This window comes from Strix aluco, chromosome 1 (genome assembly GCF_031877795.1).
Source record: "Strix aluco isolate bStrAlu1 chromosome 1, bStrAlu1.hap1, whole genome shotgun sequence".
NCBI classification, from domain to species: domain Eukaryota; kingdom Metazoa; phylum Chordata; class Aves; order Strigiformes; family Strigidae; genus Strix; species Strix aluco.
Genome location: NC_133931.1, coordinates 18,928,900 through 18,948,020, shown reverse-complemented (window position 1 = coordinate 18,948,020; position 19,121 = coordinate 18,928,900).

The window sequence follows — 19,121 nt, the reverse complement described above, 5'->3', positions numbered from 1 at the left end:
TTGTGTGAGATAGTGATGAAAACCTTGCTGCGTTTTGGCTGTTGTACCTAGTTTGTTTTAGTGAGTGTTCAGTAGGACTTCAATTTCCATGACCCCTTGCATGGACCTTTCTCTAGAACTGTGTGTGTAAGAACACATGCTGAATAGTCTTTTATTTTAAAACAATCCGATCAATTTAGAGTTATAATTCATGCTGAATACTCCACATGTCATTCATAGTCTTTGAATTTTAATTTTGGTTTCGTGAATTGCTGCTGATTTGGTGAAGTTATAATACCATTGCCAGTTTGGAGTTAATATATTGTAGGTGAATTAATTATGTTGGGAAACAATGAATCTAATGTTTCTAAATATATTTTTGATGTTTCATTTTTTTAAGTCATTACAGTTTTCCAGTTCTGCTTTTAACTGTAGAAATAATTTCTATCACATTTTGATTTTGGTTTTGGTTAATTAATGTGTCCTATGAAATACACATCTTGCTGTGGAAATATGATCAAAAGAAGCAATGTTCCTTCTGGAGTAAAAGAAGGTGAGGTTTTGACAGGCCTTAAGTCTTAGGAAATACCTTTCTTAAGAACAGGATTTTCAGAAAATCCTCTTCAGCTTTGTAAAGAGTCCTGATGAGACTAAGGTACCTGTTTTAGTCACAGATATCTCTTTAGTTTCTTGTCATTGTCATTACAATGAGGTTTAAAGGTAAAGGCAACAAATTAATTATAGCATCTGTGGACAGCCAGTGAAGAGAGAGGTTTTACTTACATGTAGTATCTTGAATTCCTAAGACAGATTTGAGCATTTTATTCTTCTCGGAATTTCTGGAATATAATTGTATCATTGCCCAGTGAGGTAGAGAAAAAATACTCCAGTTGAACACAGGGTATTCAGGTATATTTTTCCTTCTATTCACAGATGGCTATTGAAATGCATCAGAATAACTCAAACTACTGAGAAAAAACTTATTAGAAAACATCTAGAAGAAAATAATTCAAGAACTTTCTTGATGCAAAAGAAACCTAAGTTTAAATTGTGGGTTTTTTTCCTGAATACAACAAAATAAATACTTGAATATAAAGGCATATGTGTAATTTAGAGGAGAAATCTTGAAAGTTCTCAGTCTCCATATAGGAAGAAGACAAAAAAATGCTAAAACATACTACATAAAACTACACAAAACACTAAAATATTTAATGGGATGCAAAACTATTTTTTCTTCATCCATTGTCTTCAATGATGCTCTCTCATCACTGACCTTTGAGAAGTTTATTTGTAGGCTGAACAATGCCTGAGTAAGGAAGTAATTCTACCTTATGCATAAACTGCGTTTTTTGTCAGTCTCATTCATTTGTTTAAGAGATGGAATAGAAAGCCCACTTTTTTCTTTTAGGAAAAACACCTTTATTTGTGTTCTTAAATACCCCAAAATAAAGGTGCTTGAAAATGAGCAAGTCTTCTAAGTGTCATTAGTGGACAGGATAGTGAAGAGTATGCTGATTGGGGTGAATATGTTTCATTTGCATTGACATTGTTCATATCTGAAATCAAACTTATTGAGCAAAGAAAGAAAATTTGTGTAGTACAAAATATTTTTTTCTGTCTTTCAATATTACTGATTTTCAAGGACATGCAATGAAGAAAGAAAGCTACATGAAACAAAAGATTCTTTATTCTCAGGTTTTTACAATAACTGGCTAAATTTCCATTTTCCTTCTGGTTCACTGGATAACAGAGAAGGTGAAAGGAAATATAAATCATCATATACTTTATAATGCTGGACAGAAGAATACTACCCTTTTTGGTTTAATTCAGACTCAACTTTTCTAAGTCTCTGATAAAATAGAGATAGAATTTACAAGGAAAACAAAAGTTTAAAAAAAAATTCTTAAAATCTTGAGCAGCTAGAGAAAATAAATATGTCCTTTCTAGTATAATAATTTGTTATTAAGCAATAGACACCAAGAAAATTATTAATTTTAATGTAAGAATATATCTTTGTTAAATGCCTACCAGTATGCTTTGTGAGAAGGCACGATAACAACACACATTAAAGACATCCTGTCAGAACACATGTCATTAATATAACTCAAAACATGCTAAACTGACCAAATAACAGAGAAAAATCCATGTTAAATATTCATTATGCACTTTGAAGCAGAGACCGCAACCTCCTTTCAGTTGCATCTCATCAAAGTAAGAGGAACTCTGAAGTTTTTACAATTATACAATTAAAAAAATGCATAACTGGAAGAGTAGCTACTAATCTGACTGAATCAGTCCAAATCCATTTCTTTTGTCCAGGTTACTGAGGGGACCTGCTCCAGAGACGGCCGACCTGCAGCAGAACAGCGTATCTCAGCATATAGTGGGTTTTTCTGAGGCAGAGAAATGCCCAGGCAGCAGAGAGACCTGCCAGGAGACAGCAGCTCTCGCAGGATGCTGACAAGGCCTGGGCATTACCAGAGCAACCGTGGCCACCCCCACACCTATAAAAAGTAGGGAGCACGAGTGACCAGGAGCACTGTGACCCAGCCAAGGTGTGTCAGCCAGGGCGTGGTGCAGCAGTTTGTGCAGGAAGGGCTGTCTCATCCCACATGGTTGGTTATGAGGGAGGTGAATCTTTTGAATTCTGCAAGAGTCTGTGTGCTGGTGGAAGAGCCAGCCTCTGCTCAGCAGAGCTGCAGGGCGGGCCAAGTCACCACAATGACTCAGAGGAAAAATTGTGCTGGTGACTTTATTAACTGACCACTTTAGTAAGTGAATGGAGATAATTTGGTAACAATCAACTGATAACCATCCAGGGAATAAATAAAGACCCTTGGCAATGAGACTATTTTCCTAATTACCTGTCAATGATCAACCGATGGCAATTTAATTCCTACAAAATTATATACATGAATATATGTAAGAAAGAGAGAGAGAGAGCAGAAAGAGGAAAGAGAAAAGAGAGGACCAGGTGATAGACAAAGTGGAAATCACCACCCTTGGATCCCGCATTGTTGCAGAGTAGCCAGCTTGGTCTATAAGGTGGCGGGGCAACAAAGACACAGGTGGGGTATTGTCTTTATATGGTCTTATGCATGTTCAATAGGTTGTTCCAGAAGGTTCTCATTGTCTCTGGTTTGTACCTATGCAGTTAGGCAAGTTCTGTCTCTGGGCAACAAGAAGGAGGGGGAGAGAAATGGCCCACTGCCCCAGCTCCACAAAGCTTGCTCTACTTCTCCCCCACAGGGCATCCCACTGGAGTTGTTTGAGACATCCTCTTTATGAACAGTTTGTGACAAAGGTGTAGTCACCCTACCAGCTCAAGAGGTCTCTGCCATGATAGTGGACACTGTCCTCAGAGTTAAAACCAGTGTTTCTACAGAGAAAGCCCCTGAGATGTCTGATGCTTCCACCCAGATGGAACTGGAAGGAAGGAGACTTCAGTACAGATGGTAGCTTACAATGAGTGCCCAGACCCTTCTCCTGGAGAAAAAGTAAGTACCTGCAAAAGATGTGCACAGGTTGATGATCTGTTGCATCAGGTGGCAAAGTTACAGGAAACAATTAGAAGGCTGTGCAGTATTAGAGGGGCTGAGAGGGAAATAGGCAAGTGGTTTCAGAACCATGCTCCTATGGTAGACACCACAGAGAATGAGGCACCTTGGACCCTGGTGACCCACAAAAGCAGGACTCTGCTTCTGTGTCCACCCTCCAGCATTATAACTAAAAACAGACATGAAGATTTCATAGGTGTAGACATTCATGAGCAAGGTCTGCAAGAAGAAACTGTACCAGCAGCACATAGTGGATACCTCAAAAGGAAGTGATGAGTGCTGATAGTGGGTGAATCGAGGGGCACTGAGGTGACCATCCGCCAACCTGACAAGGAATCATGATAGGTGTGCTGCCTTCTGGGAGGTAAAGCCCAAGATGTTACTGAGAGGGTGCCAGAACTTCTCAAGAGCACAAACTGCTATCCATTGCTACTCTTTCATGTGGGCACAAATGACACTGCAAGCCAGAACCTGGGCAGAATCAAGGAAGACTCCAAAGCCCTGGGTGGTGCAAGGGAAAAGTATTGGTGCCCAAGTTGTCTTTTGTTCCATTTTGCCAGTTAGAGGAAAGGGTGCAGCCAGAAATAGTTGTATAATGCAAATCAACTTCTGGCTTCGTGGCTGGTGCCATCATGAGGGCTTTGGCTTTTATGAAATATGGGACATCCTTCAATGACTATAACCTTCTAGGGAGGGATGGGACCCACCTGTCTAGAAGAGGCAAGGGAGTCTTTGGCAGCAAGCTGGCCAACTTGATGAGGCAGGACTCAGAGGGATGGGGTCCAAAGTGGTGATGCTCATGTCATTCCAACCAACTGGGGAATAAGCCAGGCCAACCAGAGCATCAACAGATGTTTCCCAGCTGCCTCCCAAGATGTGAATCAGACCAACCACCTCAAGTGTATGCATACCAATGCATGTGGCCTTGGGAACAAATGGAAGGAATTGGAGCTCCATGCCCAGTCAGAAAGTTATGATATCATATGAATAACTGAAACATGGTGGGACAACTCACATGACTGAATGTGGGAAGCTTCCATGGAGGATAAAGGAGTTAGCGAGTGCTAGGAGTTTTTCAAGAACACTCTCCTCAAAGCGCAAAAACAGTTCATTGTCTTTAAAGGTAAGGGAAATAAGCGGAACAAGAGACTGCCCTGGTTTAACTGGGAGCTTCTGAGTCTGCTCAAAACCAAAAGAGAAATGTACTAGAGATGGAAAAGTGTACAAATACCTGCTGAGAACTACAAGGGCATTGCCAGGGCATGCAGAGATGCAGTTAGAAAAGCAAAAGCCCAGCTCCAATTGAAATTGGCCAGAGATGATAAAAACTATAAGAAAGGGTTCTTCAGGTGCATAAACAACAAGCAGAAACAGAAGGAAAATACTGTGCTGCTGTTAAAGAGGGGAGGTTAATTAGTCACCAACAACACTGAAAAGGCAGAGGTTCTCAACACCTTCTTCACCTCTGTCTTTACCAGCACTGTTCAGCCCCAGGCTTTGGGAACAAAAATTCAGGTGGTTGCAAACACAGAGCCACCATCAGTGAAGGAGGAGTTGGTATGTGAACTATTACAGGAGCTTGACCCCCACAAATCGATGGGCCCTGATGTTATCCACCTGAGGGTGTTAAAGGAGCTGGCTGACATTATTGTGAGGCTGCTTCATAATCTCTTAGAAGTCAGGGAGATCAGGGGACATCACAGAGGACTGGAAGAAGGCTAATGTCACCCCCATCTACAAGAAAGACTTAAAGGAGGGTCCAGGAAATTACAGGCCCATCAGCCTTACATCAGTCCCTGGGAAAGTTATGGAATGAATCCTCCTCATGAAACATATGATTGGGAAAAAACAGCATGGACTCACCAAGGGCAAATCATGCTTGACAAGCCTGGTCACCTTCTATGACAAAGTAACCTGCTTGGTTGATGTGGAGCAAGTGGTGGACATTGTCTACCTGGATTTTTCCAAGGCTTTTGATACACTTTCCCACAGCCTCCTCCTAGAGAAATTGATGCATTACAGTCTAGTCAAGTGTTCTATGTGGTGGGTGGTGAACTGGCTGACAGGCCACACCAAGAGTGTGGTAGAAAATAGATCTTTCTCAACCTGGTAACGTGTCACAAGTGGGGTCCCCCAGGGATCAATATTGGACCCCAGGTTGTTTAATATCTTCATGAGTGATCTGGATGATGGCATCAAGTGTACCCTGATGAATTTTGCTGATGATTCCAAACTGGGTAGGGTAGTGGACACTTTGGAAGGGAGAACCACCCTACAGGAAGGCTTGGATAGGCTGGAAGAGTGGGCTAACATGAACCTTATGAAGTTCAACAAGGACAAGTGTAAGGTCTTGCACCTGGGAAAACATAATCCAGGAGTGCAGCACAGGCTGGGATCTACCCAGCTGGGGAGCAGCTCCATGGAAAGAGGCCTGGGGGTCCTGGTGGAACACAAGCTCAGTATGATTGAACAGTGTGCTGCTGTGTCAAAGAAAATCAACAGAGTGCTGGGTTGCATCAACAACGGCATCACCAGCAGAGATGAAGTCATTATCTCACTCTACTCAGCACTTGTCAGGCCACACCTGGAATACTGTGTTCAGTTTTGGTCCCCTCTGTACAAAAAAGATGTGGACAGGCTGGAGAGGGTCCATAGGAGGGCCAGAAAGATGACAAAGGGACTGGGAAGCCTGCCATATGAGGAAAGGCTGAGAGAACTGGGTTTGTTCAGCCTTGAGAAGAGAAGGCTTAGGGGAGACTTTATCACCATGTTCCTGTATTTAAAGGGTGGCTACAACTAAGATGGAGAGTCCCTTCTTACAAGGAATCACATGGAAATGTTGAGGGGTAATGGGTACAAGTTACTTCTGAGGAGATTCCAATTAAATGCAAGAGGAAAAATATTCACAATGAGGACAATCAGCCATTGGAATAATTTCCCCATGGAAGTGGTGGATTCCCCAACCTTGGGCATTTTTTAAGATTCAGCTGTATATGGCTCTGGGCCATCTTGTCTAGACTGGCAAGAAAGTTTGGACCAGATGATCCTTGAGGTCCTTTCCAACCTGATATTCTATGATCTTTGATGATGAATAAAGTTATTTACATTTCACCCACTGTACCAAAAGTTTAAAAATCAGAACTACTTATGTCTATTTAAGAAATAAGGAAGGTTTCTACTGATTTTTAAACTAAGCCTTCACTGTAGACTTTAATGTTGCTGGAGATCAGTTGAAAACTCCACCAAACAAATGCATCTTATACTGTGTCCAATTGTTGTGGTTTGAACTCAGCCGGTAGCCAGTTGCCATGTGGGCAGTTGTTTACTTCCCCTCCCCCCTCCCCGGTGAAATAAGGGAGGGACAAAAGAAGAAATTGTAGGTTGAATAATAAAAAAATAACAAAAGTAACAAAAACAACAGTAGCAATAGTAAGTCCAAAACGGGTAAAATGCAGCAGTGACTTACCGAGCGCAGCAACAGGTACACAGCCCACCACCACCCCACCCCGCCCCAGCAGCGATCTGACTGCATCAGAAAATCCCACCACACCAACCTGGAAACGAAGATGCGTGAGAGAGCACACATCCGCCTATATACTGAGCATGACATCACATTATACAGAATACTCCAATGATGGATCTGGACTTGGCCCTCTAGTTGTGCTAAAGCATTGAAATACTGCAGCCTGAACAACAGGCCCCAAGCTGAAGCTGCTAATTTAGTATGTAATCATTAACAAAGTATGTAAGCTCACTAGTGAAAGATGCAGCTTAGACAGAATATAATCAGTAGTGAGGATGAAATGCTGAGAGAATGTATCCAACTTCCCTTGTTTAGCCTTGTTCAAGGCTGAGAACCCACGTATTTGGCCTTGTTAGAAACTCCCTTGGTCTCCCCCCCTGAGCCCTGGCCAGGCTTTGGGTGGAATCCAACAGGAGAATGAAATCAGAAATTTTCCACTCAAAACAAAGGTGCCAGCTATTCTGGCTTGCTGATCTCTAGTATATAAGGCTGGACCCACTTGCAGCGACTTTGGATGCCTCACCTACGGATGGACGCATCGCGTAGGACTTCCCACTTGCCGGGACAGGCTCTCCAAATCCTCGCTGTAACTGGGGGTCCCCAGCGACTGCGAATCTGGATGATGGTAATGTATGCAAGTGGTGATGTATCTTTCTTAATCACTATTCTCTCTCTCATGTAGTAATGATTTGATGCATTACCCTGTATTTTCCTATTTGTTGCTTTAGGTGCATTATTCTGCCTTTTCTTACTGCAAATTTTCTGTATTGCTCTGTTACATTATTTGGTTATCACTAGTAAAATACACCTACTCTTTTCACTCTGGTGTCCGAGTTTAATTGATATCCTTAATCAGCAAAACAGCTGCCCAGGGCAGTGGTGGAGTCCCCATCCCTGGAGGAGTTTAAGAGTTGGGTTGACATAGCACTGAGGGATATGGTGTAGTTGAGAATGGTCAGTGTTAGGTTATTGGTTGGACTGGATGATCTTCAAGGTCTATTCCAACCTTGATAATTCTGTGATGCTGTGATTCTGTGATATATAGATATATACATGTAGCTAGGTATACAATATCTTTCTGAAAACTGACAAACAATATAAATGATAATGACAGAAAAAATAAAGGAAATTTTAAATGAAAAAATTTTAATTGGATATTAGCTTTTAACAGATGTGTCTGTTAAAGCAATTCGTGGCCATTTTGCTCATTTTATTTATAGTGTAGCTTTGCTTTTGAAAGTTGCATAGCAATTAATTTGAAAAACAAGCAAAAAGAAAGTAAATCTGCCTTAAAGTATCTGTGAGAGTCTAAACTATTAATCTAAACCTATACTTCTAAAATATGGTTTGGAATTATATGACTACAATGAAATGTAATGGAAGAAACCTTATCATGTGTATATGCTTCATGCATACCCATAAAGGAATTTCAGTTCTCTCCTGACTTGAGTCTAAATTTGCATCTTTAGACATGCACATTGATTTTGAAGATGTTGCAGCACTAAGCATGAAACATTCTTGATTCTTTTCAGCACTGTCACTGGGATTGATAAACCACATTATGGTTTGGTGGCTGTTTAACTCTTGTGAACTTGACAGTCTTTCCCTGGAGCTAGGAAAAGAAAAGAAAAGGAAAAAAAAAGACAAGAAAAAAAGAAAGAAGACAAATCTGTTGGACTTCAGCTGTGCTCAGGATTGCTCTGTGTGAAATGCAGAGGTTTTCTGACAACAAAGCCAATCATTTTTTTTCTTTGTTACTTCCTTGCTAAGGAACACAGAGGAGGCAATTTTTTCTTTTTTTAATGCTATGCAATGCAGACTTAGTCTTTTGGATGAAAAAATAATGTTTTCAAAACTTCAGTGTCAGGAACAGGGTTGTGCTGATTCTGACAACACATAAAATTTGAATATGTTTGTCCAACAAGAAGACTACATCACAGATGCCCAACTGAAATCCCTCTTCCAGGCAGTTCTCAGGGCATAAGCAACTAGTAACTAGGACAAAAACTTCTACATGCTCTTTAATCCTGCGATAGAGGTCTAGATGGTGGAGATGAGTTTATAGTGCTCTTGTAGAATGAAAACCAATGACTTTTTTTTTTTTTTTTTTTTCCTTGCTCTGTAATGAAATTCCTGCTCTATTTTGGGGCAGGATGACTACATTCTGGTTATTTCATATCTGGACCTATAGTGGAGACTGGGGTCAAAGGTCAAGAGATATCTAAACCAAGCACTAAAGGAAACATAAACAAAGTCAAGGAAAAAGGACTTGAAACCCCATGAGCCAGTGGCTGCAAAAATAGCTAGACATATTTTGACAAACTTCCACTAACACATAAAACTCAACTCAGTTGCCTTCAGACAAACCTCCATGTCATTGTTGATGTCCAGGAGCATTCAAGTCGCCTGTCCAGTGCTGGTAGCTATGGCTCAGGATCTGTGGGAGTCACACACTTACCTCTCATGGCAACTGGAGGTGGGGGCAGACACCCTCAAGCACCACAGGTGACACTAGAAGCCTGTGCTTACAGGACTGAATGAGTATTCTCAATGGACAACATCCTCCATCTGCAGCCCAAAGTTCAGGTTAAGGACAGAAGTTCAGTCTCAGTTTTATGGTCCATGTTTATTTCTGGCTACTTCAAATGCATGATTAGCAAATGGATGCATATGGATCACTGGCCTCCTCTCCCTTTCTGCTTCAAGGGCCTGAAGAAACCTGAAGGTGCCTGTATTTTCGAACTGTCATATGATGTACCATGATGTGGTTGCGGGAGTTCCTGCTTTCAATTTACAAGCACCTCAGGATCTTTTGTCCTAAAGTTATGTAAATCTCAGCATTTAATTTCTTGTTTTGCTGTTTGTTTTATGTAGCTTGAGTGGGAGAATTTATTGTCTTAGGATAGGGTGTGCAACCTTCACAAAGAAATTGGAATATAATTGTATTAAAAAAGTAGGTGCTGCTTTATCTGCATTTGCTGTGTAATTAATATTCTGTGTAATACTAATTGAAGAGCTAAAATTCAATTAATTTAAGTGACATAATTCAACAATTGTAAACAGGAGCGATAAAATGTATTAATTAAAAATGCGATCAGTACTCTTTTTTCTGATACTAGAGTGCTGTAAAATAGAAAAACTATTATACCATGATTAATTTATTCAGAACCTTTCTTAGTTGAGGTAATTATATTCAGCCAAGGTCTGTCAATATAATTTGCTATCAATTGTTGCTTTATATTAACTGTAGTGAGTACAGCTGCATAGAAAGATATTGTAATTTGAAATATTGGATTTTTTTCATGAAACGAGAAACCAACAATTGTTGTTTATTATTTAACTTAGTTTAATTTATTGTAGCTCTCTTTAGTATTGTATTTTCTCTAATCAAATATTTTAATATAGTTCTGCTCTGCTGTATTTGTGTTCTGATCTGTGATATGGGAAAGTGCTCTGTAATTTCACAACTTTATTACCTGAGGAAAAATCTACATAGAATTGTTAGTTTCTGTAAAAATGTAGAAATGCAAGTAGGGCCCTCAGTGCTGAGGTTAAGGAGCACTTCTCAATCTTTAAAATATTTATTCCTGCAAAAAACTTGTGAGTTAAAACAGACTTTATCACAAACTTGCAGAATAACACTGTGCCCATGTTCCCTGTGTCCATACAGTATAATAAGCTCTGAGTTATACAGAAGACTGGGCTGGCTTGCCACCTACATTCGAGCACAGAGACAGTCTCACTTACAAATGGAACACACTTTTGAGGACACATGGAGTATTACATGTGTAAGTGCAATAAAATATTACTTTACTGAGGCAAATCTGTACTTGCCACCTATAGGCTACCTATGAAGCAATGGTATATAGAGAAGGCAGCTCAAGGATCCAACCTTTTTATTAGAGAACAACCAAAGGATTTGGCCAAGGTTGTGGAAGATGACTGTATTGGTTAGAAGAAATCGGGTATAAATCTCTCAGATTCTCAATGAGTATAATTTTCTTCCACAATCTCACTCTTACATAGATCTAGACACTATTTTTGTCAGATATACTTGAAAAAAAGTGGAATTTGTAAATCATAAATTATTTAGAGATTCTATCTCAATGCACAAGATTGCAATATCTTATCATAGTTAACAGAATAGAATGGTACAGTTAACAATCCTTTTAACTAAGTTAAATATGTAAAGAAATGTCTTAGGCTGTGGGAGTCCCAGATTCACGCTTGCATGAACATGAAACCACACTTCTCATGAGTCCCCTAACTTTGAATTCTGTCTGGGTGGTTTTCACAGATTTTCCTGCTGACACTGTTTCATGTTGTGTGTCATACTTAAAATTATGTTGGAGCAGATTCTGCCAAATACTTTATTTAAAAGAAGATGAAGAGGGTTGGAAGGATGATCTGGGAAATTACAGGCTTGTCAGCTTGACTTCGGTGCCTGGGAAGCTGATGGAGCAGCTCATCCTTAGTACCATCACACAACACATGAGGGACAACCAGATGATCAGGCCCAGTCAGCATGGGTTTATGAAAAGCAGGTCCTGCCTCACAAACCTGATCTCCTTCTATGACAGGGCGACCTGCTTGTTGGATGATGGAAAGGCTGTGGATGTTGTCTACCTTGACTTCAGTAAGGCCTTTGACACTGTTTCCCAGAACATTCTCCTGGTGAAACTGGCTGCCCGTGGCTTGGATGGGCACACGCTTAGCTGTGTAAAAAACTGGCTGGATGGCCGGGCCCGAAGAGTTGTGGTGAACGGAGTTAAATCCGTTTGGTGGCTGGTCATGAGTGGTGTCCTGAAGGGCTTGGTTTTAGGGCCACTCTTGTTTAACATCTTTATTGATGATCTAGACAAGGGCATCGAGTGCACCCTCAGTAAATTTGCAGATGACACCAAGTTGGGTGGGAGTGTTGATCTGCTCGAGGGTAGGGAGGCTCTGCAGAGAGATCTAGACAGGCTGGAGGGATGGGCTGAGGCCAACTGCATGAGTTTCAATAAGGCCAAATGCCGGGTGCTGCACTTTGGCTACAACAACCCCCAGCAGTGTTACAGGCTTGGGGAGGAGTGGCTGGAGACCTGTGAGTCAGAGAGGGACCTGGGGGTGTTGATTGGCAGCCAGCTGAACATGAGCCAGCAGTGTGCCCAGGTGGCCAAGAAGGCCAATGGCATCCTGGCTTGTATCAGAAATAGCGTGGCCAGCAGGGACAGGGAAGTGGTCTTACTCCTGTACTCAACACTGGTGAGGTCGCACCTCGATTCCTGTGTTCGGTTTTGGGCTCCTCACTACAAAAAGGACACTGAATTACTCGAGCATGTCGAAAGAAGGGCAACGAAGCTGGTGAAGGGTCTGGAGCACATGTCATACGAGGAGCAGCTGAGGGAACTGGGGTTGTTCAGTCTGGAGAAGAGGAGGCTGAGGGGAAACCTCATTGCCCTCTATAACGACCTGAAAGGAGGTTGCAGAGAGCTGGGGATGAGTCTCTTTAATCAAGTAACAAGTAATAGTACAAGAGGGAATGGCCTCAAGTTGCACCAGGGAAGGTTTAGACTGGGTATTAGGAAGCATTTCTTTCCAGAAGGGGTTGTTAGGCGTTGGAATGCGCTGCTCAAGGCAGTGGTGGAGTCCCCATCCCTGGAGGTGTTTAAGAGTCGGGCTGACGTAGCGCTTAAGGATATGGTGTAGTTGAGAACTGTCATTGTTAGGTTAATGGTTGGACTAGATGATCTTTAAGGTCTTTTCCAAACTAGATGATTCTGTGTGAAACAGATTTTGAGGCTAATATACAGAAGGAAATACTGGACAAGGTAATCATACTTTTTCCAAGTGGGCCTGTGCATGTGTGCAGTCCTTTGGGGATGTGTTGAACATCTGGCACTTTTGAGAAGCATTAGATCTGCTAATGAGAGAACGACTGTGTCATGCATTCATAATAAGCCCAGTGTGTCTATATGCAGTGGATGGACAGCTCATCTGCCCTACGGCCATGTCTGGAGTTTTGGGATCCCAGTTAAAAATTTTGTACACATACAAGAAAGCTGCTTCTGATAGGTATCTGTCAGATGACAGATGTAGAAAAGTCCTCTAAAACCTCCCATACAAGATTTTGAGGTAGAAAAACAGATCAAGTTTTAGGAAAAAAAGGATTACATGGTTATGTTCATATTATTTGCATTCTCTTTCACTAGCTCAATGAATATTTTAAGAATTTAATGTAAATTAAACCAGTTCCAGTAGAATAGAATAATGAAATGCCATCTGAATACTGTGCAAAATGCTGGCTGAGAAAATTCATTTGGATATTAGAAATTTCGCATTGAGATACATGTGGAGAGACAACATAACTGAATCCTTTTGCTGTGAGATGTGTCATTATAACTATTTTGACTTACACAAAATGGAATAAAACATTTTGATTTAGGTGGAAAACAACTCAACATTGTCCAAAATATAACACATTTTTTCTATTTCTCTTGCTTTCACAGAGAAAGTGAAAGAAAAAGTTATTCACACAGGTGTAGCTATAAACTTTTCACTGTTTCTCTTATTATTCATTACTGGATATGTTTGCCCATCTAGACAAACAGTATTGCTTTGGTTGTATAAATTATTTTATTTGATAAAATATAAAGATTAAAAATCTTTGTATCGAGGTACAGAAAACCTTGTTAAAGTGTGAATAGAATTTTTTGTATGTAGAATGTCAGGCTCATCCCACCTTACCTGTTTACAGTGTAGGCACAAATGTAACAGATACTAACCCTACAATCAGGAAAGAAAGAGTTTGTGCAGTCAGTAGAGTTTGAGTGATCTGTCTAACCAAATTCAAGTCTGCATTTTGGAGTTAAACAAGTTGGGCTCCCTGATTCAGGAAGTCCCATGTATATTTCTGATTGCTACAACCTACTCCAATAAACAATGCACAAATCTAACATGTAAAGTTGATTCAATTAGGAAATAATTTCCTACTACAGGAATTTCATATATGCTCTTGAAAGGACTTGAATGAGAAACAATAGACTAATTTCCTGTCCATCAGAAACATTAATATCAGCTGCTAGTAAGAATAACAATGTATTTCTGTGACAAAAATTTCTTGAATACTCTTTTTTAAAGGATATTTATGTGGATAGTAACCTAATTAAGACAACAGCATGGCTTCAGAAAAAATTTCCTTAAGCATAAAGAAAATGTCCTTAAGGGGATAGAAAAGAGGCAAAAAGATTATGATTATTCAGTCTTGAGTTGACATTGAGACATTACTGGAAGTATTCACAGACCTAATAAAATATTGGTTTAACTACAGCTTTTTAAAATTTTTTTTTCCCCAATCCGTGTAACACATTAATATTCCTTAAAACAGTTAGGTCAAATAAACAAATATTACATTTTATTTTTTCATAAGCAGTTTTAATTGATGTATTTTTATTAAGAGTTTTCAAATTCTTAATTTCTTGTAATTCATTTCTACATTTAGTAAGACATCAGCAGTTCAGCTTTATCTCATACTTGATACTAAAGGGTTTAAACTAAGTTGTGTGAACTATTTCATTGCTTTCTTGCCTTAAATATGTCCTGATGAAAGTACATGTTGAACAGCTGTTTGATCATTGAGTTGCAGTCATGTAAATCAGGAGTATGTATCTCATATCTGCTCTGCCCTGGTGAAATAGTAATGCAAGGTCCAAAGTCACGCAGAATGAAGACCTAAAACTGGCGAAGTTGTATTGACTTCTAGTACTGTAAAAGCATTTTACTTATACAGTTTTGTAACTCCTGATAAACACTTATCTTTATCATTTATCACTTATCCCCTTTACCTGCCACAGTCAGATTTTTCTGCCAAATTCTGATCTTGGCCATCTCTAAGGAGTGCAAAGTTTAAACACTCTAACTCATACCATGTGTCAAGAAATGAGACATCTATTATCCAGCACATTTTTGAGTCACGGACTTGTCTGGCTGATATAAAAAAATATTAATGAAATTGCACTGATCAGTTTACAAACTTACTGAATATTTATATATATATATGTATATATCCCCCCTCAAAAAAGAACCAAAACAAACCTCCAAATAAATATCATACATGATGCTGGAAATAATCAACAAAAAGCATTAGAAGATGCTAGTATTTAACCTAGTGTAACAGTCATTAGCACTTACAGAATCTGTCAGCAGAAATTTTACATAGATTTATTGATTAATTGTAAAAGCTACTAAAGCTAGCTTGCATTTTTCTCATATGTCCTGGTTTCATCTGAGATAGTTAACTTTCTTCCTAGTAGCTGGTATAGTGTTGTGTTTTGGATTTAATATGAGAATAATGTTGATAATACACAGATGTTTTTAGTTCTCGGCGAGTAGTGTTTATACTAAATCAAGGATTTTTCAGCTTCACATGCCCTGCTAGCAAGAAGGCTGAAGGGGCACAAGAAGTTGGAAGGGGACACAGCCAGGACAGCTGACCCAAACTGGCCAAAGAAATATTCCACACCATATGATGTCATGCCCAGTATATAAATGGGGAATTGGGCTGGGAAGGGGTGGATTACTGCTTGGGGACTGGCTAAGCATTGGTCAGCAAGTGGTGAGCAATTCCATTGTTCATCACTTGTCTGTCTTGGGTTTTGTTTCACTCTCTTTTCATCTTAATTATTAATTATCTTTTCATTTTAATTATTAAACTGTTCTTAACCCACAAGTTTTCCCTGGTTTTGATTCTCCTCCCCATCCCAATGGTGAGTGGGATGGTGAAGGAGTGAGTGGCTGCATGGTGCTTCGTTGCTGTTTAAGGTTAAACTATGACACCATATCAAATGTTTTGTTCCCCAGAAACAAAGTACACTTCATTAAAATGAACATTCTAGTGTTTCCACTGAGAAAAATACAAGGTTTTCTCACCATCATTTGGAAAGTTCTTGTGTATTTCATTTTTTTGCTACAGGGAAAATGTCTTCCAAATATGACTTGCAAGCATACTTTTCAAAGAAGAAAAGCTATTTTTCCTACCTCTGAATTACTATGTAGTCTCACTCAACTCTCATTTCTGTGTGGAGATGATATTTCACTTGTGTTCTGTCAGTCAAAAGAGGATATTCAAAGTTATGAAATTTTTTTTTGTGATAAATTTCTATTTTCTGAACAGCTTTGTTAAAAAGAAGAAAAGAGAAAAGGAGAAACAGGAAGGAAGGAAGGGAGGAAGGGAGGAAGGGAGGAAGGGAGGAAGGAAGGAAGAAAGAGAGAGAGAAAGAGAGAAAGAGAGAGAGAAAGAGAAAAAGAGAGAGAAAGAGAGAGAGAAAGAGAAAAAGAGAGAGAAAGAGAGAGAGAAAGAGGGAGAGAAAGAGGGAGAAAGAGGGAGAAAGAGGGAGAAAGAGGGAGAAAGAGGGAGAAAGAGGGAGAAAGAGGGAGAAAGAGAGGGAGAAAGAGAGGGAGAAAGAGAGGGAGAAAGAGAGGGAGAAAGAGAGGGAGAAAGAGGAGAAAGGAGGGAGAAGAAAGGAAGAAAGAGGAGAAAGGAGGGAGAAGAAAGAAAGAAAGAGGAGAAAGAAAGGAGGGAGAAGAAAGAAGGGGGAGAAGGGAGAAGAAAGAAGAGAGAAGAAGGGAGAAGAAAGAAGGGAGAAGAAGGGAGAAGAAAGAAGGGAGAAGAAAGAAGGGAGAAGAAAGAAGGGAGAAGTTCTCATCTGTGAAAATTTTGTGCCATTTAGACAGCCATTCTGTATTTGGATGTTTTATTGTTCTCTCATGGTGTAATGCTGACTCAGAATCAATAATATCTAATTACAGAAGTCCCTTTGCTTCCTTGTGTTGTGAATTCACAGCCTTAAGTGTCCAGATTGGTTTGAGAGCTACATATTTGATAATTTTTATACCAATTTTAAAATTCAGCCACCGGGATCAATCTTGATTGTTAACAAGGCAAGGTTTTTTTGTAACCTTAACTTTATCTCATGATTGCTGAAGTCACTACTTTTATAACATAATTTACTCTATGAGAACCTTATGCTGTTCCCTTCTATACTAATGTAAAAATAGTGAAAAAAATATTTAAACAAAATTGACATCCTATTCACAGCATTCGCAAAATTTCGAGCACACACAACTTTGAAGAACACACACACTCTCCTGAAAAACAGAGTCATAGAAAGACATTAAAGCTCTTAAAGTATTTTGTCCAAAGGGATAATAGACTTGCACAGAAATCTTAACTCCCACTGAGCAGTCATGTGACTTTAAACATGCCATTATCCTTATTGTACCTACGTTTTCTTCTGTAAACAAATAATTAGCAATATCTGCTTCTTTCAGGAGTGCCTCAATTCATATTTATCTTGCATTGAAAATCTAGGTGAGAACAACATATTACCACTTATGATGTATATGAAATTGAATATATTAATACTGTTCAGGAAATTATGATTATTCACAGTTGATTTAAGGGCAACATTATTCAGGTTAAAACCTTGATTTGAATTGAACATGTTTTGGAGAATCAGGGGAGAACAGAAAAAAGAGACTTATGCCAGCACATGCCATCACTGTTCTAAAGAAAGAGCAAAACTGTAGGCAGCTTAGAAAAATAGTTGCCTTTTGCTGTTGTGTCCCACTGATAAATCAGCATTGGCCACAAAAAGGAAATGATACAAAGAAGTTATAAGGTCCTGTCTCTGCCCCTAAGTTAGATGATGTCTTCAATAAATCACAGCATGCTTTGAAATAAACTGCTGGGACTGTCTGACTGTTAATGCTTCTCTAATAAACCATGCCATGACTGTTTAATATTAATTTAACTGGGTACCATCAAAGATAAACTTTTGCTAAATCAAAGATCACAGAACATTCTATAACTTGGCTGTAATACACCTGAGCTGAAGTAATTAACTGAACAAATTAAAAGCAGAAGAATAAAATTGAAAAATATCTTAAACTGGTGTATAAGTGCATTCATGTTAATTACAGCCAGTTTTCCAGTGTTTTCTCAATTCTCTCCAGCTGTCATATGTAAAAAAAAATCACTGGCTGTGCTAAAGCACTCAGGTTTAGAAATTCATCACAATATAGATCCAGCTGAGAAAATGACAAAATTACTGGGATCAACCGTACTCTAAGTAAAGGGGCCAAAAAATATGGAAAGCCAGGGTAGACTGAAACAGTGAAAAAAGGTAGGCTAAGGATAAAGTATGAAGATGTGGATGTGTGGGAATAGAGACAGGTGAACTAGAAGAATATAATAACTGTGGAGAAGAAGTGAGAGAAAGAGTTGATATAAAGATGAAGAAGCATCTGGAAATCTGAAAATGGCTTGATTTTCTTTGGTCTCCTTTTGAGAATATCAAGGTGAAAAAGTTTGACAGTCAGATGTCTTCACAGTTTCTATTCAAAATACGTTATGTCTTCAGTATTTAGCTTGCAAGGGTCTCACACTTGAACTAAATATTTAGTGCAAATGGTGTATCCAGAAGACATTAAGCTGCTACATCTTATATAGCAAGTGATATGCCTCTTTTTTTAAATTGTGAAAACTGAATGTACCAAAATACCATGTAAAGAGTACTATAATGTAATTGTTCCGCTGGTCCCAGAAAATTAATTTGAAATTGTAATTTCAAAAAATAATTTCAATAAGGAGTTAAATTTTAGACAATATTGTCTTTTTTTCAAAAACTTTTTTTTTTTTAAGCTTAAACAAAAATAAATGTAGTTGGTTTTGGCTGAAAATAAGAGGAAATCAGCTAAAGTTTTATCTTTTTTTTTTTTTTTTAATTCACTTATGAATACACTCTGAATAATGAATAGGCACAGATTTACTAGGTGTGTGGGAAGGTAAGGGAGCCCTGATTAGTATGAGCAGGTGCATATTGTCTGTCACAAACCACCTACATGGTGATGTGTTGGTTTTATTCAGCGAATCTGGCTCATACTGCTGTGGGAGTGTTTAAGTTGTAGTCTATTTGGAAAGCTGGCAAGAAAACATATGTATTTTTTGTGACCTGTTTAGAACATGCCAAAGGCCACCGCTGTTTTGTTTATTTCAAAACAGCCAAAGGACACCAGAGAAT